This window comes from Lutra lutra, chromosome 1 (genome assembly GCF_902655055.1).
Source record: "Lutra lutra chromosome 1, mLutLut1.2, whole genome shotgun sequence".
NCBI classification, from domain to species: Eukaryota; Metazoa; Chordata; class Mammalia; order Carnivora; family Mustelidae; genus Lutra; species Lutra lutra.
In genome coordinates, this window is record NC_062278.1 from 8,714,089 (window position 1) to 8,740,200 (window position 26,112).

General features: G+C 47.4%; 1 protein-coding gene across 1 annotated transcript in view; it reads left to right on the forward strand.

Annotated features, from left to right (window-relative positions):
• The first annotated feature begins 8,245 nt into the window (after positions 1-8,245).
• The window catches only part of CLDN14 (claudin 14), a 60,227-nt gene continuing 42,360 nt past the window's right edge, over positions 8,246-26,112 (forward strand). The window contains exon 1 of the mRNA XM_047720049.1: positions 8,246-8,429. The gene's annotated coding sequence lies outside the window, so the exon portion shown is untranslated. The remainder of the gene's footprint in view (positions 8,430-26,112) is intronic.

The window sequence follows — 26,112 nt, forward strand, 5'->3', positions numbered from 1 at the left end:
GCAAGCAAAGAGTGTGGGGCAGGGACCTGTGAACAGGTCACAAGAACTGGAGAAGGCCAGGATAAGGACCGAACCCTACAGAAGCACAGTGGGAAGAACACCAGGAGGGAGCAGATGATCCAAGGCCCATGGTGGAGATGAGATCACAAAAGGGGACAGCTGTGTATAAAGGACAACAATGGCACAAGGGCTAGGCCCCCAATGCCATGGACCCATCTTTCCAGAGACCACCTGAGAAGCCTCAGCAAAGGGGAGGTTAGGCCACCCCTTCATTGATCTCTCTTTATTGGATGACTCTTAGCAAATCTCTTTCCTTAGCCCACTCAAACCCTCTCTCAACTTTTAATTATTAAAATTCAGCCTTGAGCTGCTTCGACATAGAATAACAGCAAAACAAAGTTTATAAATGTCTCTATCTACTTTCTGCACCAAAGAAGAGTTTATCCTACCTGTCGGGTCCCAGTAAGAGGTGCTAAGAGGTGTCATTGCCACGACAACGGCCAAGCCTCCCAATGCAAAGGCTGCAAGTCTGGTCTATCTCAGGGGGTCACTGGTAAAACACTTGATATATTTTCAGAAGAAAAATTTCTTTTAATTCACTGACATTTATCCATAAGTTGGGACCACCTAGTGCTTGTGGGGAATTTAGAAAAGCAGCATCTTTAAATGAATCAGAATGCAGGTTGTTACCATTCCCAAAGCAGCTGTCAATGATGAAGATCATTTTTTTCTTTCAGCTGGTCACCACCAACGTCCCAAGCAGGGCTCTGGATGTTGGGACAGAGCAGTGAGCTGTGCCGATGGGGGGTTCTTGCAAATTACAGTCCCTGGGGGAGAGAGGGATGTTAGAGAATGAGCAACACGCATGGGATTCAGAGAGCCCTCCGTGCTCAGTGGGGAGACTAAACTTGGCTGGGAAGGGAATGTGTGTGCCATCCCCACCAGGGAAGGGTTGTAGGTGGGAAGCAGAGCAGGGGAGGGCTCCCCGAGGGGACACTTGAGTGAAAACTCAAAAGGGTAGAGGAAGTGCACCAGCAGAGTCCAGCCTTGGCTTCAGCGAGCTCACGTGGAGCAGGTGACCTCCCCCAGCTGCCCTGGAGCCTCCCGCCCCACCCACTGAGCACTTACAAGCAGTCGTGTGGTTGACCCGAGTCTGGGAGAGCAGCCTCCTCTTTTCAGCTCATCCTTGCACTGAAACAACCACCAGAAGCAATTCCCACGCCACTGGCCCTTCCTCTGGGAAGCATTCTGGAGGAGGTTTGTTCTCCATAGAAAGAGAATGAAGGAAAAATGTCCTCTAGGGTCTCTGCGAGGGTCTCCAGGGGAGGCCCGCACACCTGCCAGTGGCTCTTTGGCTCTGGCTGGGCCCTCCGCTTCTCGGGGGCGGCTCGCCTTACCCAGGAGCCCACACATTACTTCTGCTCATCGATTCACTTTTCAACACCAAATACATCTTTCTCAACTTACAGTGTTTTCTTACACTTCTAGCACTTTGGGCTTCAACAAGAATTGTCGGTAGCTGAGAGATTGTGTGTGTGTGTGTGTGTGTGTGTGTGTGTGTTTAATGAACACCTGAAGGAATAGAAAGGTCTGGCTTGAAGCAAACACCCTTTCTTTTGGTTTCCATTTCTGCTCCTGCCAACAGAAATTGTGGCAAGATGGACAAGTCAAAAAAAATTCCAAAAATTAATCATCTAGGCATGGTGACATATGATCTAGTGGGAATCCCTTTCTGTAGACATTATTGAGCACCTGGATAACTGAGGCATTGTGCATGGCGTAGGAATTAAAAGGAAGGAGAAAATCCTCATAGTCTTGTTCTGGGGGCTCACAGCATAGTTCAGTACGAGGCACTTAACAAGGTCACTATTGTTGTTGCTTAGCAATGGGAATACATCCAGTGTATTATGGGACTTCAAAAAGGGGACATCCAATGCAGTCTGGGGTCACTGTAGTCAGTGACCTTTGTAGAGAGGAGAACCCCTCATTCCTCTCATGTGTCAAGCTGGAAGTTTTTGTTTTGTTTTCCTCTATTATCCTGGAGACTCTCTTAGCTCCCCGACTCCTGGGCTCCCACAACTCCTGACCAACCCCAGGGGGTAACTGATTCATCACTTGAGCATCAGGGACATCTGCCTTCCTCCATCAGGACCAGGTGGGAGAGGGGAGAAATGGCAGAAGCTAAGAAGTGGTCAGGGTACCTACCAGGGATGTCCTCTGGCAGAGACCAGACCTGGCCACACACAGTCCCCCACTCCCAGCAAAGTCACAGAAAATTCCAGGCTGCCCTGGTCCACTTATTCCACATCCTGGGGGCCCCTGTACTCCTCCCACCTCATCTACTCTTCCAAAAGTACCCTTACAAGTTCTTAGGGGTGTACACTTCTGGGGCAGGGCCATTTCTGTGACTTATTTGGTAACTTGGCCAACAGATACTGGTTGACTTCCAAGTATGTATCAGATGCTGCTTCAGAATCAGATAAACAAACTAGACTCAGGCCCTGCTCCCACAGAGCTTACAGAACAGCAAGGAGACAGACATTTATCACATAATTGCACATAAAATATGAAGGTGCACTTTCTAAGTGCTAGGAGAGAGAGGACCCAGGACCAAAAAGCCTTAAGGAGAGGATATGACCAACTAGGGGAGCCGGTGAGTGCTCTCTGGAGAAGAGCAGACATTAACTAGGAGAAAAAGGAAGGAAGACTGTGCCTGGTTGAAGGGACAGCATGTTCAAAGGCCCTGTGGTAGAGGGCAGCCTGACAAATGCAAGGGACTAACAGAAGGCCTGTAAGCTGGAGTTGAGAGACCAGTGGGAGCCTGGAGGATGAGAGTACTGACATAGGAGGACCTGTAAGCCCACCCAGGGCAGCAACCTCTTTGCTGGACCTGTTGGAGAACTGGTAAAGAACTTGGAAAGGAGCAAGGGACCCACCTCTCTTCTGTCACCATCTAGAGATCATCACAGTCATCTCCTTTGGAAGATCAGGCAGAGGGCAAGTGAGGTGACTTTCCTGGCGTTCATAGCTACTAGTTCAAGGACTCAGTGTCAGGGGAGGGGGCTGGTCCCCGCCTACACTGTGGCCGGCAAGGCTGCTCGTCACCCCCACGTCTCCCTGCCCGGCCCTGGGAGACCTGCGCCCTGAGTTGAGGGCTCATTAGTGTCAGAAGCTTGGCACGGGGACCATCTCATTAACTTCACTCTCCCACAATTGATCCATCATGCCAGGACTAGACGGCTGTCCCTCCACGTGTTTCTGATTCCCTTAATGATCCCTGTGCTCTGAGAGCCCCACGCGGTGTCTGACAGGCTCCCGGTGCTCTGGAAAGCCCTTTCCGAAGGTTCTTCCCGGGCTCCTTACACAACTGTTTAAAAAGCTTTTCTTTTTTAGTAGGAATTCTGTGTTTTCCGAGCCTTTGAAAATAGTCACGTATCCCATGTAATTCAAACATACTATGTTAAGTAGGTAAGACATGCATGCGTTCTAAAAGACACGAAGAGAAATACGGTAAAAAGTAAATATTCTTCCCCGTCCCCAGACCCTCCACTCCCCTCCCCAGACCCAACAACTGCTGACCGGTTTCTTACTGGTGTTTTAGCACAGGTACGATGAACGTACTATAAACCACCAAAGCTATGGCATTCAGGACACTTTTCAACTCGAAAATGTAAGTAAATTGAGTTCACTCAATTTCCTAGCAATTTTCTACTCTGGAAAATACTCCTTTTCATTCAGGGCGAGATTCCTCCACTTCAGTACTAATGCATTAGGGGCCGATCACTATTTGTGGTGGGAGCCTCCCTGCGTGTCAAGGGGCAGCATACCCACCTCTACACATGGGATTTCAGTGCAACGCTGCCCTCCACCTAGTTAGGACAAAGAGAAATGTCCCCAGATGTCGCCAAATGTCCTCCGGCGGGAACAGACCAAATCACCTCCAGATGAGAGCTACTGACTTACTGTGGTTATTAAGAATGTACCCTCCCTCTCTTAAGAAGAAGGGTCTGGGGGACTTGCAAAGATTCAAGGCCCCAGTAAGAGCGATGTTAAAAATGGACTCCGAGTTGAAAATCACTGAAGCTTGGTGATGGATATATGAGGGTGCCTTACAGCACGCTCACTGTTTTGTGTGTGTTTGAAATGTTTTCTAATAGCGAAGATAAATGATAATGTTATGTTTAAAATTTTTCATAATAAAAATGATTAATGAGTAGGTGGAAGCGAGTGTGACAGAGGGGAAGGAAAGCAGAGGCAGTAAGTAGAAGGAGAACAACAAGTATGTGTGCCTAAGATCTTGTCCTGAGATTCCCACAACCAACCCAAAGAGAGAGCATGCTCAGTGGGAAGCAACAGTGGCTGGTGACAAAAAATAAGCCAGTTGCTCAGAACAAGCGCAGCTCTTTCTAGTAATGACGGCCATAGAATGGGAAAGTCGCCTTCGCTCAGAATCGGCAGAAACACACGTTCCTCGAGCTCCTCTGGAAAGGCTGAATCAGATTCCAGCATGGGGCCCGAGAATTTGTTCTCTTAAGGAGTATTCTTTAGAAGTGGGTCAGTGAGACAAGATTAACGTGCAACCTGGTAAAAGTGATTCCGCGAGGAATGAAAACAATGTACTCCCATACACAGCTCTCCGGACATCTGGATTCATCCAAGAACACGCTTCAGAGCAGTCACAGTTTGGACAGCCTCAGAAATATTATTTCTCTCTAAACTTTTAGAAAAGCCCAAGGCTGGGTGCCTGAGTGGTTCGGTTGGTCGAGCGACTGCCTTTGGCTCAGATCATGATCCTGGGGTCCTGGGATGGAGCCCCACATCAGGCTCCCCCTGCTCAGCAGGAGCCTGCTTCTTCCTCTCCCTCTGCCTGCTGCTCCCCCTGCTTGTGCACGCTCTCTCTCTCTCTGTCAAATAAATAAATAAAATCTTAAAAAAAAAATGTCCAAGGTTATAACCTCTGCTTCCTCTAAGGCAGCTGTCCAGGGGGAACCATCCAGGCTGGCCCCACTGGCTTTGCATCTGGAAAGAGGGCTTAAGCTCCCGTGAAAAAACTGTGCATCCTCGGAAGAGCTCGGGATATCCTATCCCGCCCCTCCTCCACTCAGGCTCCCAGGAGGGCTGGTCAGACGTCCCCTGAGGATGTTCTAGCAGAAACAAACCTGGTCGTTAAAATTTCAAAGTTTTAGGCCATGATCATTTGAACTGGAAAGAAATAGTTGCACTGCTCATCGAGATGAGAAAAACATCACAATAGTGTATCAACACGGCCCTCCATTTTTGAAATTAACCTTCCCATAGATACAGAGTCAAACATACTGTAGAGGCAGATAAAAATGTATTTCAAAAAAATTTTTGGTCTATTTTTTCTGGATATATAAGAGAGAGAAAAATGAGGATTCAGTGATCCAAATCCTTGAAGATTCAGGCAACTTTAAGAGAAATGTTCGCACGAAGAGCTCAGCTACTTAGGGAAATTTCAGTCCTGTGCCTGCCTGTGAGCTCTTGAATGTGGCACGTTTGATGGTGGCCTTCGATCTTCTGGAGGGACAAGGATTCTTTCAGGCCCCAAACATACTGCATTTATACCTGATACCAAGACGCGATGATTAATTTCTGATGAAGAATCACCTGTAACAAGCAGCCCCCAAGACCTGGGGACCTCAAGACTGAAGGTTCTTCACCCGACCTCAGAACGGCTCCCTGCACCTGCTTACGACCCCATTTCTACCCATTCAATCTTAAAACTCCGGCACTCCTCAAAACACTGCATTTGAATTACCACTTGTTAAAAATCATCTTAAGCCTCCCAGACCTGAGTAACTCCTATGGCTCTAGCTCCAATGTAGAAAGTGCAGAAGGTGATGGAGAACAAGAGAGACATACCAGGCGAGAGGGGCCCTGCCTCCTTCCTGTCTCTCCAGGGCTTAAGAAATGCCTCAAACCCCTGGCCCTTTGAATTGGTTTGAGGCTAGAGAGTCCTTTTCTTTTCAGTTACCCAAAGTCAAGCAAGCTTTTTCGCTTGATGTCCACAAACACTGCAGCCAGTGCTTCCAGCAAGCAACATGGCGCCTGCTGCGGTAGCTGGGATTCCTAGCAGAGACCATTGTGGTTTTGCTATTAAGTTACTTTCAGCAATTAGTGAATTTATTGTCCTAATTGTTTTCACATGGCTGCTCAATGCACATGCCTTACCTCGAGGATGTCCTTATAGTCTTGCCCCTGTCATCATATTTCAGCGTGATCGCTGCCCATCTCTCCAAACTGTCCAACCCCATCAAAAGCTGATTTGCAGTCAGGTCAGCAGGAAGGAGGAGGAAGAGTTCATTCCAAAGTCCACGGCATATTTGGATAAAACGCAGAGAAATTTCATTTGGGCTCATTGGGGGTCTGAGAGTGTAGTCTGGAGGGAGGGAATAGCTGTCTGTGGTTAATGCACAGGACAGTCCAAATTCTCCCCAGCCTTGAACTTGCTGCCCTTCCAAATCCCAGCTCCAGCCTCACTTAATCCTCCTACGGGAACAGTCTGGGACGTGGGGGAAGGGCTGACTTTCTCAGTTCCGGGAGAGCTTTGTTCTAGTCTCCGTGGCTGAGTCCAATTTGGAGGGTGCACAGAATCCAGCCAGACCTCCCTGTGGATGGGGTGGGGAGCCTGGGAGTCTTGGCTCTGTCTGGCTCAGGGCCTTGATTCCCTGGCACCCTCTGCCATGGAAAGGTCATTGTCCTTCGCACTGACTTCCTCGAAAAGTGAGGTGGATGGCAGCAGAGTGGGGCCTAGGGTGGGGACCTGAGCGGGACATATATGTGACCCTGGTTCCTGGAGGGTGCCCACCACCCTCCTGACTAGCAGGCAGCACCCTTGTAATGGAAACCTGGTTGACACAAGCCAGGAGCTGGTGTGACTCCTGTCTTCTCGAGTGTCACCCACTGGGTCCCCAAACTGAAACCCAGCTACTAGAATCGCAGGCAGCGCTGGTGCAGCTTAGAGTAACAGGTGAAATCCGCGACACTGGCCCCCAGCTTCGGGCAGCTTGAAAACACTTGTGCGACTCACCTAGTAAGTGGCCCCTACAGTCATGCCTTCTCTTCGTTGCTTTAGGAATCAACTAGAAATCTGGGCAAGAAAGAAAGAGACGGAATGGGGTGGCCCTTTACTTTTCAAGGAGCTTTTATGCATATTAGATTATCTTGGTCTTACCACACATTAGGGAGTGTGGGGGAAATTATACATAGATAATTTATTATATATAATGATATTATATATATAATATAAAACTATATGAATGTGTAAATCATAGCTGAGCATTTCAGAATGGGGTCCTGGAGCCAGCTGCTTGGAGTTCAAGTCCCAGCCTGACCATTCCTTAGCTAAGTGGCCTTGGAACCCACTGCCTCCATTTCCCCTCCTATAAAATGGCCACAGATCCATGTCCAGAGGTCACTGTGACAACTGCATGAAGCAAAAGTGCTCGAGCGCTCATTCTAGTCCCTAGCACATGCTAAGTGCTTGGTAAATGTTATCTCCAATAATAACATTTATTAAATTACTGTAAAAAAATCTAAGAATTGCTAGACAGAACCGCATCTCTTGATTATCTTGAATGACTCCTCCAACATTCTTTTAAAGGGTAATTATTCCGATCATTCCCATCCACTCTTATTTCTTTATTGTTTTCCTGCCCCACCCCAGCCCCCAACCAAATGGAGGCTCCAGGAAAGCAGGGACTTGTTTTTTCACTGCTGCATCCTCCCTTCCTCCCCCCTTACACAGAGTTGGCCCATAACAAATGCTCAATAAATGTCTGTTGTGGGGGGGTCGGGGCGGGGGGAAGAATGGTAAAGGGCAGAGACCGGAAGAGCAGCTGGTGGGTCTCTTAGCGCCTCGGTGGAAACTGGTGTTCCTTCCACCCCAGACGACAGCCCCAGCCCCCCAGCAGACGGGTCCCTCCGCTCGCCCTCGGGATCTGGGATGGGTTGCAGCCCGCTGGGGTTTTCACACTCCTCCTGCCAGGCAGGAGAGGAACCTCGCCAGGTTGTGCTAATTAATCCTGTTTTATGCGCACACATTTGAACCTGAAACGGAGAATGCAAATGTATTCCCAGCCAGAAGGCAATGCATTTTGCGCGTGCTGGCAGGAGAGCCGGTTCTGAAGAGGGCAGCGCTCCCCAGCGTAGCGGCAGGGGCAGCCACGGGCCCGGCGGGCTGCGGGCGGGGTGGGCACCCACAGCCGTAATTCCACTCCGCGCGTCAATTATTCATCGCTCGCCGCGCGCTTCGCTCTCGGGGCCACCCGCGGGCCGCTCGGGCCCCAGCGCCGGCGGCTCTCCGGGGCTCACCCTGCTTCCCGCCTCCCGGGACCGCAGGGGCGCCGCAGTGATCCAGCTACCGACCCCTGCGCGGTCATGAGCCGGTGCGAAGTCGCCCAGCACCGGTGAGTTCGGGGTTGCCCCTGGGCATGGCCAACCCAGGCCCCTCTAGGATGCTTCCAGCGCCTTACTTTTGAGTAATCTGGTTCAGGCTAGCCCTGAGGGTTTGCAGCACCCCAGGTCCCCAGGACGAAGGGCGCTCCCTGGCAGTCTGTCTCGGGCGGCTCAGCTGATCAGAGGACAGAAACAAAGGAATTCATGAGTATTTTCATTGTGACATGAAGGAGGTCTGGCAGCTCTGTTGTGTGAGGCTTGTTTTCCCAAGGCAAGTGAAGTCAGAATTTTCCAACCAAGGGGAGGGACTGTGGGAGTGTGTGAGGTTTATTACAACGTCTTAGAAGGTCTGCAACCAATTTCCACATAGCACGCGCGCACACACGTGTGTGTACACACACACACAGCTACACACACAGAAAGAATCACAAAAGAGATGTACATCCTAGGACAAAAAATGTAATTAGGTCCGTGGATACCAAGACAGCTGCCACAATGACACTACTAGAAACAAAAACACGAAAGAAAGAAAAAGACCTATGCCCTTGAGCAGTGCCCCTGCTGGCCCAGATATTTGGGCTGTCTTTTTTCAAGTTTATATGGAAGGGTTTTGTATTTTGTGTTAAATTCTCATTGACAGAATTTTTTGCCTTATTGATCACTGGCCCTTAGAGAAGTTATGTAGTGATAAAAATGCTTTCAAAGTAGAGAATAAGAACAGTTTTATTCGTCCACATAAACCAGCATGCTTCCTGTTATGAGACAATGAACTCCATAAAACTCACCTTCCCCTTTTTGCTTTGGCTGCTAGGAAGCTCAGAGCCAAGTTTTTTGGTTGCAATCATTGTTACTTCTTTCAGAATTGGGACTAGGACATTATGATTTCCATCCTTTTGTTATCTGGCTCTTATGTTTACACACACACACACACACCTTTTCAGTAGTTTTCTCATACTTCTGACTTTTAGTGCGAGACCTTTCAAATCATCATCATTGAAAAAAATATGGTCAAGGTGAATGTGCAGACTTTGATACATGGTGAACCCTCACCAAGTAAGGGAGGAGGTTATTCTTCAGAAGATGGAAAGTTCTGTCTAAACTCTTGACTTCAGTGTTTTCTATACCAGACTGTTCACTTCACGCTATCCCTCTTTCCCTAACTGGCACTACCATTTGCTTAGACCAGAAATTTCTTCCTTTCTCAACCTTAGCATCCAACCCATTAGCCAAACTTGTCAATTCCATCCACTTCTCTCCTACTCCACGGTCACTGTCCTACTTAAGGAATACATGACTCACTCAAATGGCAGCAATAGCCCCCACTATTGCCTATGTGTAATCGACTTGCTGCAGGATGGTGTTTTAAGACCTAAATCACATCATGTCCATGCACATCTTGGGATTATTCAGTGGCCTCCTATCCACTTAGAATAATGCCGAGCTGTTTATCACTGACAAGGTCAGACCCAAGGTTACCTGAGGCACATCTTTAGTCATTCTCCTCCGACCCATCCTGACCTGCTTCCTATGGTTTCTGGACTTAGTATTCTCTTCAGCTCTCACCGCACTGATTCCCTCCTTCCCTTGTCTAGATCCCCAGTTCTTCCTCAGAGACTCTCCTCAACCCCTGCACCCCCCCACCTCGTTCTTGTCAGAGTAGGGATGCGATTTCAGAGGGCGATGCTGCCCAGTGTCCACCACTAGTCAATTGGACTCTGTTTTTTTTTGTTGTTGTTTTTAAGATTTTATTTATTTATTTGACAGAGAGAGATCACAAGTAGGCAGAGAGGCAGGCAGAGAGGCAGGCAGAGAGAGAGGAGGAAGTAGACTCCCTGCCAAGTAGAGAGCCCAATGCAGGACTCGATTCCAGGACTCTGAGATCATGAAGATCATGAAGATCATGAGCCGAAGGCAGAGGCTTAACCCACTGAGCCACCCAGGCACCCCAACAGGATTCTGTTTATTTCCTTTTGAGAACAAATCAATTTGTACTGAGGTGTATTTATATATACAGGTATAAACACACACATATTGTTTGTTTGCCTGTTTTATTATTTGTGTCTCCCACTAGACTTTAGACACCATGAATGCAAGATCCTCATCTGATTTATTCACCGATGTAAGTTCTTGTCTAGCACAGTGCCTGGACCATAGTAGGTGCTCATTAACTGTTCTTAAAAGATTCAAGTAAATGATTTGAAGCTCATTCTCAGTATCCCTTAAACTGACGTGAGGCACAAGAGAGACTCTCTAGCCAACAGTCTGGAGTGAGTCAACATAAGATGTGTGGCTCTGAATCCATGGTTAGAAGCTGGGTCATAGCTTCATGGGTCAGGCACGAGTGAGAAGCATGTTCATTTGGCGACTGGAACTGGGAGGGATGTGACTGGGATATTTTCAGCCTCCAGCGTGGTGCTATTGATATTTTGCCCTAATTGCTCTCTCTTTGCATGTATATATGTGTGTACATACATGCGTATGTTTCATGTTGTTTTGCTTATCCATTTAAAAGTAAACTGTAAACAATCATGAAACTTCACAATAAATATTTCATTCTCCCAAGGACATTTTCCTGTATACCCACAGTAGCATTGTTAGACCTATTAAAATTAATTTCATTTGAACATCACCTATCATCTAGTCGACATTCGAATTTTTCCAATCGCATTAAAATCTCTTCCACATCTAGAATTTTGTTTTGTTTTGTTTTGTTTTCCCTTGAACCAAGATCTGGTTAAAGGTCCACATGTAGGTTGTTGAGTCTCCTTATCTCTTTTAATCTAGAACAATCTCCCAGACTTCTTGTTATTGTTTTGACTTTTGAACTATCCGATCCAGTTGTCTGACAGAAAGCCCGGTGTTCTGGATTTGTCCCGGCTGTGGATTTGCTTTTGGTTAAGCGGCATGAACACCCTTCCTTAATATATGAAACTGAACCTCTGCCTATGATCCGCTTCCTCAAGATATGGTACTATGTGGGTTTATTTATAAACTGTCTACACCTAAAAAGAATTTAAGGCAGCTTATGATAGAATTGGAAGCCTGTTGAATAAAAGAGATAAATTTTTTTTTTTTTTTACCATGTAGGAGGATGGGAGATAGGATGAAGGGTGCAAATATGCCAGAAACATGCACAGATGTGGTTAATGTGACTCGACATGAGATGTGATGGCGAGTTTTCTGGCTGCCAAAGCAAAAATTTAATAACAACCCAAAAACTAAAAAGTCATCTTTAGGAAATATGAGCTTTACCCATACTAGATTGCAAAAATAATTTGTCCCATGGAGTCTTATTAGACAAACGACATCAAACAAATAACGAGGAGCATCTTCTAACAGTTTCATCAGTGATTTGGGAACATTCTTCATTGAGCTTCTTCTGTACACACAAGGTCAATGCCAAGGACACAACACTAAAATGGAATGCAGTAAAGTTGTTTTTTTTTTTTTTTAATGAGTCCAGTCTATGTAAGTTGATTTCCTGATACAAGCAGAGAACTGGCACGCCCTGAGGATGGATAGACGAGAGACCACCTGGCCTTGACCCTTGTCCTCAATTCCCTGCTGCTGACGCTGCCCTCACCTGGCCAGGTCCTCAGAAGGAGGCAAGTCCCCACTGAACCCTGGAGGCAGAGATAGAGCTAGTGCAAGGATGGCTGCAAAGATGAAGCTGGGAGAGCCTGAAGCATGGGCTTCTGAGACGGACAGCCCCCTCGGCCCCGTCCCCATCCCACTAACTCTGTACAAAGGTGGCCACAGCTGAACTTGCAAGCTCTACCAAGATTTTCTGATAATTTGTTTTCTGTCTGCATAAATGCAGACCCCAAGCTCAGAACAGCACAGCCATGCTGTTTTCCCCTGTCTGCTGGAAAATACTTAGAGAAGGTAGAAGAATGAGGATAGATTTCCATTCTCCATGAGGAGGGAGGACATGTGTGGCCCCTTTCGTGCCATCCAGCCTCCACCTCCAGGCAGGCCACCAGGATGGGTTAACTGCAAGCGTACCCCGTGCAACTACCCAGCTTAGTATGTCCATTCAAACTCTGGAAAGTGTCTGCCAGAAAACCACAATACATTAACTTTCAATTACACTTTATGTAAGATGTCACCGAAATTCTGGGCAATAGAGAAAATCCCCCATAAACTCACCTCTCCTGAAAATCAGCTAAGCCACTTGCTCTCACAGACTCTCCATGAGCCCTCCTGTTCTCTGTCAGGAGACCTGTTTATTCCCTTCTGCAGTAAAACTTGTGATTACCCATGTATTTATTTTTTAAAGATTTTATTTATTAATTTGACAGAAAGAGAGCACAAGCAGGGGGAATGGCAGACAGAGAGAGAAGCAGGCTCCCCGCTGAGCAAGGAGCCCTATGTGAGGCTCTATCCCAGGACCCTGGGATCATGACCTGAGTCTAAGGCAGACGCTTAACCGAGTGAGCCACCCAGGCACCCCTTCCATGCATTTATGCTTAGATGTATATTATACACTTATATCTATACTCGTATTCCTTTACAGTCTTTAAAATATTTTTTCATATTTATAATCATAATTTGTATAAAGTGCCTTTTCTCACTTAATTTCATATCATGTGTTTTTTTCCCCTTACTGCATAGTCCTTAAAAAATCATTTTTTAAAATAAGTAAGTGATTTTCCACCCGATGGATGTACTACAATTTAATGAACCACTGCCCCATTTTTGGACAAAACTTGTTGTTTTACGAATGCTTTTCATCCTACATGAATCACACTCCTGTGTCTATAATGGTAAGAGCAGGGGCGGCTGCTACCCTTCCTGGTTTGGGGTTCGATTCTGCCTTCCTTAGAGGGAAAGGCGATTCCGTTTCCTCCGGTCGTGGCTGGGAAAGACGCAGCCAGGTCATCTAAAGTTGTGTCATGGTATTAACATGCAAGTGCTGGGAGGCGGGCGATGACATGGGCTGTTACGTGAATGAGAACCAAGAGCTGGGCTGTGTGGTAAGCGGAGGCGGGGCACGTGCTCCTGCCTGTTTCTGCTGTGGGGTACTGGGGAGACGTGGCTGCGAAGGAGTCTGTGTGTCACCGTGATGGGAGAGTGCCGTGATGGCTCAGCCACCCCCGCCTCTCTCCACTATGTTTGCATCCAAAGCACACTGTGTTTTCGCATGAAAGAGGGACCTGAAGGACCTCTGGGTATCAGCCACCCTGGAAGATGGGGTGCTGTGAGCTCTCCGGAAGCCATGTGTTTTTATCATCCTGTACTTGTCAAAAAGCTTTGAAGTCCTGATCTTTCTCCAGCTCCCGTGGGACTTGTCCTGCACTTTTCCCATAACTCTTCAGCGTTGACCTTGTGTTTTTTTTCGTATGGAGACTCCACACCTCCCCCAGGACTCTAGGATTCCTAAAAAGCAGGGATTATGTCTTTAAAAGGATTAATTTCCATTAGCGTAACTTCCATTAATGTAATAAAAAATTTTTCATTTCCATTAATAGACTTCGTTCTTTAAAAGAATCCTTTCACCCCAGTGAACTGAACTATTGCTGTTTTCTGTGTTTGGCTCTAGCCCTGGGCTGCATGTGTCCGTCAGGTCTTGCCAAATTATTACCATTGCATTGTTGCTGCCCAGGCCCCCGTCTGTTCTTTGTCTCTGACTTAGTCTGACCATCAGCATTTTCCCATGTTGGCCCAACATACAGGTAGCCATCGTTTTTAAAGGCTCTGTGGGGCGCCTGGGTTGCTCACTCGGTGAAGCATCTGACTTTGACTCAGGTCAGGATCTCAGGGTCCTGGGATCCAGCTCCTCATTGGGCTCCCTGCTCAGCAGGGAGCCTGCTTCTCCCTCTTCCTCTGCCCCTCCCACCACTCATGTTGTTTCTCTGTCTCTCTCTCTCTCTCTAATAAATAAATAAAATCTTGAAAAATAAAAATTAAAGGTACTGTGCTAGCCCAGAGACCGGTGAAGTTCCCCTTTGCTTAACTCTTTCCCAAGCTAAATACAAAGGTAAACCCACAGTTACAAACTGTGGGCCTCTGAAAACACAGCCACAACACAGGACGTCAAGCAGCTAGTGCCCCGTCTCTACAATCTGGTACTGAGAGGGGAGCGGTCCTGGAACTCCCTCCCGACAGCATGGTATCAGGACAGACCCTTCCCCAGGCTGACTGTCCCCATCTCTCGCTGTCCAGCCGGACTCCGACGACCCCAGTTCCTCCTTCCCACACTTGCCGAGGGTGGCATGGTGAGAACAGAGCACGGAGGCGGCAGGCACGTGCTCCTGCCTGCTCCTGGTGTGGGGTGTTGGGGAGATGTGGCCAGATGTGCGGTCCCGCCTGAGCTAAGCCTTGCTCGATTTCTGACCAGCGCGCCCACCCACCCCCCCACTCTGCCCCGAATGTATTTTCTGTACAGTTGGTTGCTCTGCTCTGCTCTGCTCTGGAATTTCAGACCATGCTGAATTTCCTTGTTTTATGGCTTGGAATTTCAGGAGCAGCACCACAGATGTTAAATGTGTGAGTCTCTTGGTGCTAGTAAAATAAACCTCAATCAAACAGGGGTGTCGTGACTCGCAGAGTAAGATAGCCTTTAATACATTATTATGTCAGTCACCAATACAGATGTTGCAAGTTGAGTCATTTGGTAGCATAGTAACTTTATATGGTCGGAGAGCCAGCTGTGAATATTTAAGGGAGGGGGAAGACTTTTTTTTATTTCTCTGCAAATATATTTCCGATCATAACTTAAATATTTTCTTTAGTCAAAATACTGATTTCTCTCTCTCGCCATATTCTCCAGAGAAGCCCATACTATCCTCCTGTTCCTCAACTCTGCCAAACAAGCTTTTGTATCCGAGATCTTGTGAGACGGGGTTAGAGACTTGCTCTAGGAAAATGTTTGGAGCACATTTTTGAAAGCCAGCACTCTATCCTCCCAGGTCTAAGTCCCTCCTCCCTTTGTTGTGAAGTAATATTTCCTGAGGGCTCAGAAATGCCCCAGCTAGGATGGGGACGCTGAGGTTGGCTTCTGTCAAGGTCACGTGGCGGCTACTGGGCAGAACCTGACTCCTGGCCTCACTGCTAGTGTGTTGTGCTCAGCGTGGTACTGGAGCATCCTCTCTGCAGAGGAAATGGCTTCTGTGGTTGGGCAAATGAATTTAAAAAAAAAAAAAAAGAAAAGAAAAAGAAAAAAAGCATTGTAATGTAGTTTTCATAGCTACCTGGAAAACCCAAAGGCAACAATGACTTCTCCATGAGCTATTTTACGTACTTCTTCCCAGAACTCTAAACAAAAAGGCCATGAGAAACCCACATCTCCTCATTTGTAAAATAATGGAATTGGACCTGGTGAACTTTAGGTTTTATGGACCAGGAATTCCGTTTCTCCGGAATGCATTTAACTTTGAAATCCCACACCTAGACGTGGTCAGACAATGTAATATTCTTCAGTGCCGTGGGTTATGAAAAGTAAACAGGGGTACCTGGGTGGCTCAGTGAGTTACAGCCTCTGCCTTTGGCTCAGGTCATGATCCCAGGGTCCTGGGATCGAGCCCCGAGTCGGACTCTCTGCTTCCCTCTCTCTCTCTCTCTCTGTCTGCCTCTCTGCCTACCTGTGATCTCTGTCTGTCAAATAAATAAATAAAATCTTTAGTTACATAGCTAATACAGAATATATTCTCCTTAATTAAAAAAAAGTCAACATTACAGGAAAAAAACTGGAGGCCACCCTGTCCCGCACCCCCAATTAACGCCCTCTTGTCCCTCCTAGAGACTATTACTGGTTTGGGAAATATATATAATAGAGACCTTTAAAAACACATTTACAGAAACACACACACACACACACACACATATATATATATCCCTAAAATATATATTTGTACACACATAAATATATATTGTTTTTAGTGGTTTTTAAAAAATGTTATTTGTTTCACATCTTGTTTACTTGGTCAACAGTCTGTCTTGGAGATCTTTCCGTTTGTCTATAGAGATGTAAGCCCTTATTTCCTTATTGGGGCTATTGGAAGATTTGGTTCTGGCCTCCTTCCTCCGGGCCGCCTCCTTGCCCACAACTTGCCTCTACCAGGTGCTTCTAAAACGTAACGTCCTCTCACTCTTCCCACTGTTTGAAATACCTCCCCTTTTCTCGCTGTTCGTCTGCACAGCCCTATCAGCCCTCCCCCTGCCCAGGAAGCTCTTTCTGCCCCCTGCCTCTGCCTGCATTCATCCTTCTCTGCACTGTCTCTGTGATCAATGCACGTATCCTGTTATTACTTGCACTTCACTTACGTCTTTTGTTTTTTTAAGATTTTATTTATTTTTATTTTTAAAAGATTTTATTGCTTTATTTTGGAGAGAGAGAGAGAGAGAGAGAGTGCATGTGCAAGCAGGGGGAGAGACTAAGGGAGAGGGGACGAATCTCAAACAGACTCTGCACGAGGGGCTGACAAGGGGGCTCATCCCACGACCACCCAAGCCAAAACCAAGGGTCAGTCACTCAACCGATGGAGGCACCCAGCTGCCCCTCATTTACATCTCTAGTATCTCTTCATCTTCCCTTCACATCTTCGCTCATTACATCTTCACTGAACTATAATTCCCCTCTTCTACCAGACGATCTCTGTGAAGACAGGGTCAGTGTCTGTGTTTATTGATCCACCTGGCACCCACACTCAAAGTCGGGCACGTAACAGGTGCTCAGTAAAGGGTGGTGGGCTTGCTTGAGCTGGGGCAAGGGGACAGGTCAGAAGAAACCACTGCACAAAGTTGAGGGCAGACAGAAGGCAGCCTCGGTGAAGAGTGGCCTGCAGCCAGGGCCCCTGCACAGGGGGGAGCTGCCCCAGAGACCCCCCCGCCGGCACTTTTCCACTAAAGAGACTCAAGGCAGCTTTTTTGTTTGCAGAGCACGTCTGTGAATGAAATGGAGTCTGCAAACCAGCTTCCCACCGTGCTTCTGTCCCCGTTAAAAATAAACTTAACTCTATCTATGAGGGTTTGTTGTTTTGTTGGGTTTTTTTTTTTTAAAGAAAGAAAATACTCCACACCCCTCCCAAACCTGCCTTTGACCTACAGCCTGATGTGAAGATTTAATCTTTAACAGAAGTGGAGGGTGAAGCATAAACTGATCACGGAAATACTAACCCTTTTAACCGTCCTATTAAAATCTACCTCCCGCGAGTTGCTCACTCGGGCATCTGTTTTGCACGATCCTTGGAGAGGGATGGGTTTAGCTGGCATCCAAACATGACATTAACATAACATACGAACTATATGTTAGGAGTATAAGGCATTTCCTTAATACACTTATTTCATTTGTTGGGTAATGTTGTCTTTTTAGACTAATGAGTACAAATAAGGGATAAAAGAAAATATTATAGAAAAATTTCCGTAGCAGGTCATTCCTCCGACCCCCATACAAGTTACTGAGGCAGACTGATCAAAAGGGCTCGTCAATGGGATAAGGATTGGATTTCTCACCTGCGGGGGATGTGGGGATGAGATAAAGAAATAAAGCAAGCTGTGCGTTTTCTCTGTGTTAGCACCGCCAGTAAAGATAGGTACAGATCAGGGAAAGTTTTTTGGTCTTTTTTTTTCCCCCTTAGTTGAAGCAAACCCTTTGTATGAAAAGATGCATCCTTTCAAACATGATTAATATGTCTTGCCTGTAGCTTTCTGCTCAAATTATTTGTAATTCTAGTGAGGAGGAAGCATTTCTTTCTAGCCAAAACAGCCGTCTGGATGAATACAAATGAGTTTATAAAAGGCTTGAGTTACTAACCGGGTAAACTGGCGGGCAGGTGACCTTCTTTGTTTGAGTTCTGTTGCTGAACGCTGTCAGGCACAGCCCGACTCGCATTCTCCTTGGGCTTGGTGGATGGAGTGCCCTGGCAAGGTTGCAGCTCACTCTGTAACAGATTCTGCCTGTGGTAGGGATGGAGGAGCGGAGGAAGGAAGTCATTTCCAGAAACTTCTGCAGCTTCCAGAACCTTCTGTGGCCTCTAACCTGTAGATTATTTCATTGAGCAAAACTGATTTGCCAGCAGCCAGACAGGAGCCCGGTGAGTCACCTGTCTTCAGGACAGGGACAGATGCCCCTTCTATGGATGGGATGGTTCAAGGGACCCACATTCCTTGGAATTGACTCATGGGGAAAGGACCCCAGCCTGGCTCCTTAGCTCTGCCCGCCTTCGAGAATCAGTCAGGAAGGGACCTGCAGCCCAGCAGGAAGAGCAGAAACCAGGAAGTAGCTGTGTTACCTTCTTTCTGAGAAGGGAAAAATTGGAATGTTCCAGAAAGAAGAGTGGCCTACCACTTTGACTTCCCCAGTGCACAGAAGTTAAAAGCTTAAAATCAGATATGTGAGTTCAAATCCCAACCAGACTGTGGGACATGGGCAGGCTCATGCTCCTCTCCAGTCTCATGTGTCCTGCCTGGAAATGGAGGGTGATAACAGTACCTGTCCCAAAGGACAGCAGGCTCAACGACATGATTTAAGTGGGCAAACTCTTGCCACACTGCTGAGCACATGTTAAGGATTGAAGAAACGTTAGCTTTAATTGTGCATACTTTATTAATAATGTTATCCTTACTACTTACTCATCTTTAACGGTAATTAAAGGGAGTGTTAGTTTAAAAAATTAACCTCAAGGGCAAATCAAACAGAGAGGTTGAAAACCAAGGATGACAACATTGTGTCAAACGTCGAGGAGTGATAACTAATATTTTTAAAAATAAAAATTTTAACCCGACTTTGAACAGGAATTCAATGAGTCAGTCTGGATGATCCAATTGGAATTTTTTTCCATTAATTTTTGTCACCCCAGCTCTGCGTCGTACTGGGGTTTAGAAAAAGGACATCCTGGTGATGACCCCTTCTCAATCCTGAGCTTAAATATCGTAAACAGCAAAAACAAGCTTTTCTTTCTCTCTAAGTAACAGAAAATAGCAATAAGAAAAAAAATTAGGAAATTAAATTTAGCTGTCCTGGTAAATACCTTAACATTGACGGTTCCTTTTCCTGCCAAACATGGTGAACTGTTGTTTCTCCTATTTTCTCCCTAGAGAGTTAAGAAATTATTGCATGATAAGTCATTTATCTTTAGTGCAGGTACAACAAGCCTATAACCACATACTACCCAAAATGGGGAATTCACATCACATTATTTTCCATTGGTGAGTAATGGACGGGAAATGGGAAATGTCACTACAAGGCTGGCTGGCCATCTGGCCAAAGCCGCTCTATGAATACAGCAGCTGATCTACGTGGAAATATTAAAGCAACAAAGTCTGAATCTGTTTTGCTTCTCCAGGGAACCTCAGTTCATGCATGGAAGGAAGGCAATAAAGTCCAATTATTCTAGACGGGGCTACACAAGGCGTATGAAAATTATCTCATGTAGGGTAACTCTAAAGCTGAGTATTTTTTAAAATCGCCATCCGTCACTCTGAGTAACAAAATCAAACAAACTGATCAATCTCTAAGGAACTACCCATTAATCAAAAGACGGTGGTGAGATGTTGGCAATTTTTCATTATTCCACGTGTAATGTTTTAAATCTGACGTGCTGACAGGGTGGTCCCAAAATACGAAATTTTCACGTCCAAAAGGAAGGACAGTTAAGCATCACGACGTTGGTCCATTTGTGCCACGGAGCCCCACGTTTTCCCGTTGAGAGTGGTGCTTTCTTCTTATTTGGGGTGCACGGTTCCCGTAGTCGACAATGACAAGAGTAAGAGGCTCTTACTGCGAGCATGACCGAAACGCTGGGGAAACCCAGTGCTTCTCCAGGGGTCCTCAGAGTGGAGGTTTTGCCCATCGAAGTCCCACGTCTCAGGAGTAGGCATACCGGCCCTGCCATACGGGGAAGGTGCCCGCCGCTGCTGAGAATCTCACACAGCACATGGAAGACATCAGCAGGTGAGGCAAGAAAGGTCATAATTAAATTGGAGTGAAATTTGTCTCAGGTGTTATCACTGGGGCCCATCTCATGTGTATGGAGAGCTGTAGTTACCTGGCAGGATGTTAGTTTATTTGAATTAATCCAAACAAACAAACAAAAAAAGCCCATCTGTTTTTTATTTTCTCCACCTCAGTGAAAACACAAAAGTCCCGACCTCTCTACTGCACCTTCTGTTCTCTGAGTCTTTGGTCCAGTCAGTTCATTCCTCTGGGTTCGGCTTTACCCTCCGTAGAATGAGAATGTCAAATCCTACGTCGGGGGTTGGCAAACTATGACCTGGCCCCCCGCCTGTTTTCATGAATAAAGTTTTATTGGAACGTAGCCATGCCATTCGCTTCCTCTTTGTCATGGCTGCTTTCGCACTATAACAGCGGAGTTGAGCAGTGGGAACAGACTATATGGCCTGCAAAGCCTTAAATATTTACTCTCTGGCTCATTACGGTAAAAGTTTGTTGATCTCTGGACTAGGTGACCCTCCTATAAGTTCCTTCCAACCCTGAAATCTCTGACTCTGGGAAGAAGGAAAGACTATAAGGCTTCTGCGTGCCCAAGTGGAAGGACAGCACTGATGGAGAAAAGGTCAGAAGGGGGAGGCTGGATTGGCCAAAAAAAAAAGTACCTTTTCCCCTCATGGTGTGCTTCCCTCTGGCCCAGGAGCCCACAGTGGAAGGGTAGTGGGCCAGGCAAGGGGCCCCAGCTCATGTTCTAAAGTTGCAATAACCCTTTTGCTGCAGACGATTCCCAGGAAAGAAATTGATGGTACCCATGGCTCCCCAGCACTGTTGTAGCTGGTGAGTCAGATCTTGTCAGGGGGAGGGAGACCTTTACCAGGTGACCCCTGACGCTGTCCAGAGGGCATCTTGCTCCAGGCATCCCACAGGTGGCTCCCCTTCCCAGCCTTTGCTCCTCTGGTCAGAAAGTCACCATTTGGAGCCTCTGCCTAGTTTCCAAAATTCCCCTCAGCCTAGCCTCCCTGATGCCTCCAGCCCTATGTGGGTTCCTCTATTGTCACCAGCGTTCCGTGTCTTGGCTATGGGCTTCTCACTGTCCTCTCACCCTATGCCCAACCCCTCCCTGACCACTTGCTGCTCCCCAGCCACAGAACCTTCCCTTTCTCCCTGCTGTGAGCTCAACGACTTCATCTCTCCAGATCCAGCGCGCGGTTCCTCTCCTCCAGCATATTCCAGCAGACTGACATCTTCTCGTTACGTGCTCCTCAATTTTGGCTCCGTGCACGACTACACGTTCTTGACCATAGGGTCTCCATCTTATATTTCTCTTGAGGTCCCAGGATTGGACCTCGACTAGGGGGTCAGTGTGTAATTGATTATTGAGTGGTCGGGCCAACCCTGCCTTTATCCTCCCTGGGACGTGATTGACTGGTATGTTTCACAGAGCACCTGTGAGCAGGTGGAGGGTCTACTCAGCTGTGTAAGGGTGCACAGAGCAGCTGCCATGGGCAGCAGGACAGGAGAGGCTCTCAAAGGGCCCAGAACTCCAAAGGTGAGAGTCAAGGTGCCCAGCATTTGGAGGGAAGGCCAAGTAGAAAGCCCCTTGCATCTGGGCATTGTGTCCCAGCATGCACCCAGAATGGCCTGAGAGAAGGTGAGCATTTCTGCCCCCTCATTCACCCTGGTGCTAGTCCCACTGTGTATCATGGCCCGGTGCTGAGGGCATAGGGCAGAATATCTCCGCAGGGGTCCTATTTCTCCTCCTAACAAGTGCCTGCTGGTCCTATTGGAAGGTGACCTGTGGCTGTGTCTGAATGTAATATTTGAACACCAAATGGCTGCATTTGCCCCAGTGGGCCCAGGTCCCACAGGGTATGGATATATAATCCTGGCTGTCACATGGCACACATACTAACCATTCTCCTCGTTCCTCAGCCTCCACCAGGGTCATGTGAAGCCTCGTTTGCAGGGAGGGGAGCCTAATTTCACAGTGTAACTGACTCCCCATTTCCCTCATGCAGATTAAGATTAGTGGCAGATGACCATGGCCAGCAGCTTGCCCTGCTGCAGGAGTTAGACTGACAAGAGGGCTCCTTGTGCTCATAGAGGACAGTCGACCTCAGTACCGAGGTCACCTATCTCTCCATTCTGTCCACTGTCCATCACATAAGATGGCACCTAATCCACTTTCCACCTGAAGTGGGAAACTTCCTTAATCATTTTATTACAGAGTTGAAGTCCTGAGTACAATTCCTTGTTTGCCAAAGTTTAGGTGAACACAGACCATCCAAACAATTTAGCTGAAGAATATTCCATTTGTCACACACACACCCTATTTATTTGTATCCCAATGGAATTTCAAGAGAAGGATCTAAAACCTGGGACAGACATGACTGATGCGCAGGACACCAACCTATTATTTGAAGCTGTCTGTTTGCTCTGTGCAAAGACGATCAGAAAGACACAAAGGTGACAGCGCCTGTAGCCCTCTGTCTGTGGGACTCCTGGGTGCACTCAGGCTCATTCCCTGCTCCTTGTAGCTGGGAGGGTGGAAGCACGGGGTAGGGAAAGTGTCCATCAGGACAATGAGTGTTGCTGGACAGAATGGGGTGGGGTGGGGGATGGTCCATTCCGAATGCCCTGATTGGTTTCAGGCTGTATTTCTCCAATGCTATGGATGTCCACCCACCTCTGTGTGTACCATCTCAACTTCCCCTTCCCCCTGGCAAATCCCTTCTGCTCCCCAGAAAGACCACGCATGAACACTAGGGATCTGTGGCTGGCCAGTGGCAGGACAATAAACGCACGGTCCTCACTGCTCATGACCTTGTCACCGAGACAGACATACTTACTATTTGTAGCGGACCCAGCAAAGGGCTGAAACAGGATGGGAAGAGGTCATCTGGGTCCAAGCTATAGTCCTCTCAAACTTACCTTGAACACAAAAGGCCAGAGTTAGGGAAAGAGAGAAATGTCAATACTTTCCTTCCAATCTGAACTTGTGGTTTGTGATTTATGTGTTGAACTCCGGGGACAGAAGCATCTTCTTGCACAGTTCTCGGGTTACCCTCCCCCACACATCTGCATCCTGTTCTCTGAAAGGCACCATATATCACAGCGTCCTCCAGATGCTGTTGCTTGGGGTTTGTGAGAGTGGCGTGAGCATGGAGGCAGCTGGAATGGGCAGAGCTGTACTTCTGTCTCCAAAGGGGCTGAGGTGTGGGCCAGGGAGTTCTGGGCTCTGCTCCTCGGGCCTTTGCAGGGCTTGGGGCAGGAACGTTTGCACACACACCCCACCCATTCTGGGGAGCTCTCAGGGCCTCCCCAAGTTAACAAGTGAAGACAAGGAAGGACATGTGCCAAGTCAGGATGCACAATTAGGGTTTGAGTCTCTCCCTTGTGGTTCTGATGCTTTATTTCAAGACAGGCTCTGAGCCTACCAGGGTAATTATATATATTCTTGCATAAAGTAGGGTCTGGAATTGGAGAAAGAAAGGCCAGACTGGCTGAGGGTGGGGTGTGGCTGCCTTGATTATATTGGACATGAAAAGAAGATGGATTTTATAATAAGCCTAGGTGCCAGCAAGCCTGCCACTTTCTCAGTTTGGGGATCAGTTTAATCCACAAAGAGGAGTGCAAAGATTCCGCTTGGAGGCCCAGGCCCTTATTTTTTTGAAGTTACAACATGAATAAACTTCCTATAACGATTTGATAAGGATATTTTTTAGCTGATGTTTTGCTGTTGATGGAAAATTCTAAAGCCTAAGGGCATGATAATGGCCACTGGACTCTGTGCATAAAACATGAAATATTGGGGTGCTTGGGTGGCTCATTCAGTTAAGTGTCTTCTTTCATCGCAGGTCATGATCCCAGGGTCCTGGGATTGAGCCCCATGTCAGGCTCCCTGCCTGGCAGGGAGTCTGCTTATCCCTTTCCCTCCACCCACCTCCCTTGTGCTCTCTCATTCTTTCTCTCTCTCAAATAAATAAATAAAATATTTTAAAAAATTAAATAGAACACCAAATATTCTCCAATGTGATTTTTGGTTGGGAAATCATGCCAATGCTGCCATTTCCATTGAGAAGTAAGGAGTGGGGATGGGGAAGATAAATGCGTTCCTGAATCCTTACCCCGCTGCTCCCCATCTCTGGCCTTGGGCCCCTGGCCCAGCAGTGTCTCTGCAGCAGGGGGACTTCGCCCTCCCGCCTGCATTCCAGCCCCAACCCCCAGCAGTGACCACCAGCTTTGGACCTCCCTCCATTGGTCCCAGGACATCTGCCCACACAGATGCACCTCTGATGCGTGGAATATTATTTCCTTGGCCAAAAAAATTCCAAGCCATCTACAGGACTCAATTTCAGGATTTTCTTGGAATGTTGTGAAAATCTGTGTCTTTGCCATGGGAACATTCAGGAGGAGAGGTTTGTGTGGCTCTAGTTACAAGATGGTATGTCTGAGGCCGTATTTCCGTATTAAATACATATTCAGCAGGTCCCTCCCTTAACTCTCCTCTCCTGCATATCGGGAAGCTGGGAGAGGATGAAACCACCTTCAGAAAATGTTTCTACTCACTCCCTACCTTTGTTCTCCTTCTTGCCCTCCCTGCCCCTGCTCGGGAACCAGCAGGGGCCATGTGATTCCAGGTTTCTCCCAGGCAAGCCAATGGCATTTCCACCAGCAGCTTAGGGGAGGGCCTGTTGGTTGAAGAGACTGATCTGTACAGACCAGCTCCACTTCAGACAATCTGTGGTCATTGCCAAGTTTTTAAAGCTTTGATTCTCAGTGCCTATTAAAAAAAAAAAAAGGTAGATGTTATTATTTTTTTCCCCTTCCTTTCTGAAATGACAGCTTTTTGAGCAAGTCTGGCCATCCCCCAAGCCACTGCCGCTCTGGGCTGCCTGTTCTGTGTGGCTCAGGAACTGAAGAGACCTGCTGCCCAGGCTATAAAGCCCAGCCTTGCATCGGATCCCACAAGAGCCGCTCTGCCGCTCTGCAGAACAGCAAGGCTGCTCTGTGGGGGGAGGTAAAGGAGGGCATACTAGCTATTAGCTCCCTCCTACCAGATGTCCAATAAAAGTGGATGACTCCTTTTCCATTCTCTGCCCAGGGCCTCTGGAATGGCACCTGTGTGCACACAAATGGCAGGAGGGTGGGGCTTCAATGGCCCCAGAAAGAGATGCTCTATGTGGCCTCTGGTGGATTGTTTAGAAGTATGGAGCCTGCATCTGTGGTGGGTGGGATTGTGTCCCCACAAAGGAGGTTCTCAATCTTAACCCCGATAGCTGTGAATGTGGCTTTGTTTGGAAGTAGGGTTTCTGCAGGTGTAATGGAGTTGAAATGAGGCAATACTGAGTAGGGTGGGCCCTAATCCATTGACTGACATCCTTATAAAGAGAGGGAAATTTGGACAGACAGACACACAGAGGGAAGATGGCCATGAGAAAACAGACTCAGAGACTGGAGTGTTGAGTCTACAAGCCAAGGAGTGCCAAGGATCATGGATGAGCCCCAGAAGCCCCAGAAGAGGCAAGAATGGGCCCTCGCCTAGAACCTTTAGAAGGCACATGACCCTATCAACACCTTGATGTCAGACTTGCAGCCTCCAGCGTTGTGAGAGAGTAAGTTTCTATTGTTTTAAGCCACTTAGTTCATGGTGATAGTTAGAGCATCTCCAGGACTCTGAAATGCTCTCTGGATGTCTGTATCTCTTGCATTGAATCATGTGTCCTCCCGTGACTCTGTGCTCTATGAACTCCCTCTTGGGAAAGCTCTGAACTGAGTGGCAGGAGGCAATGGAGAAGCCCCTC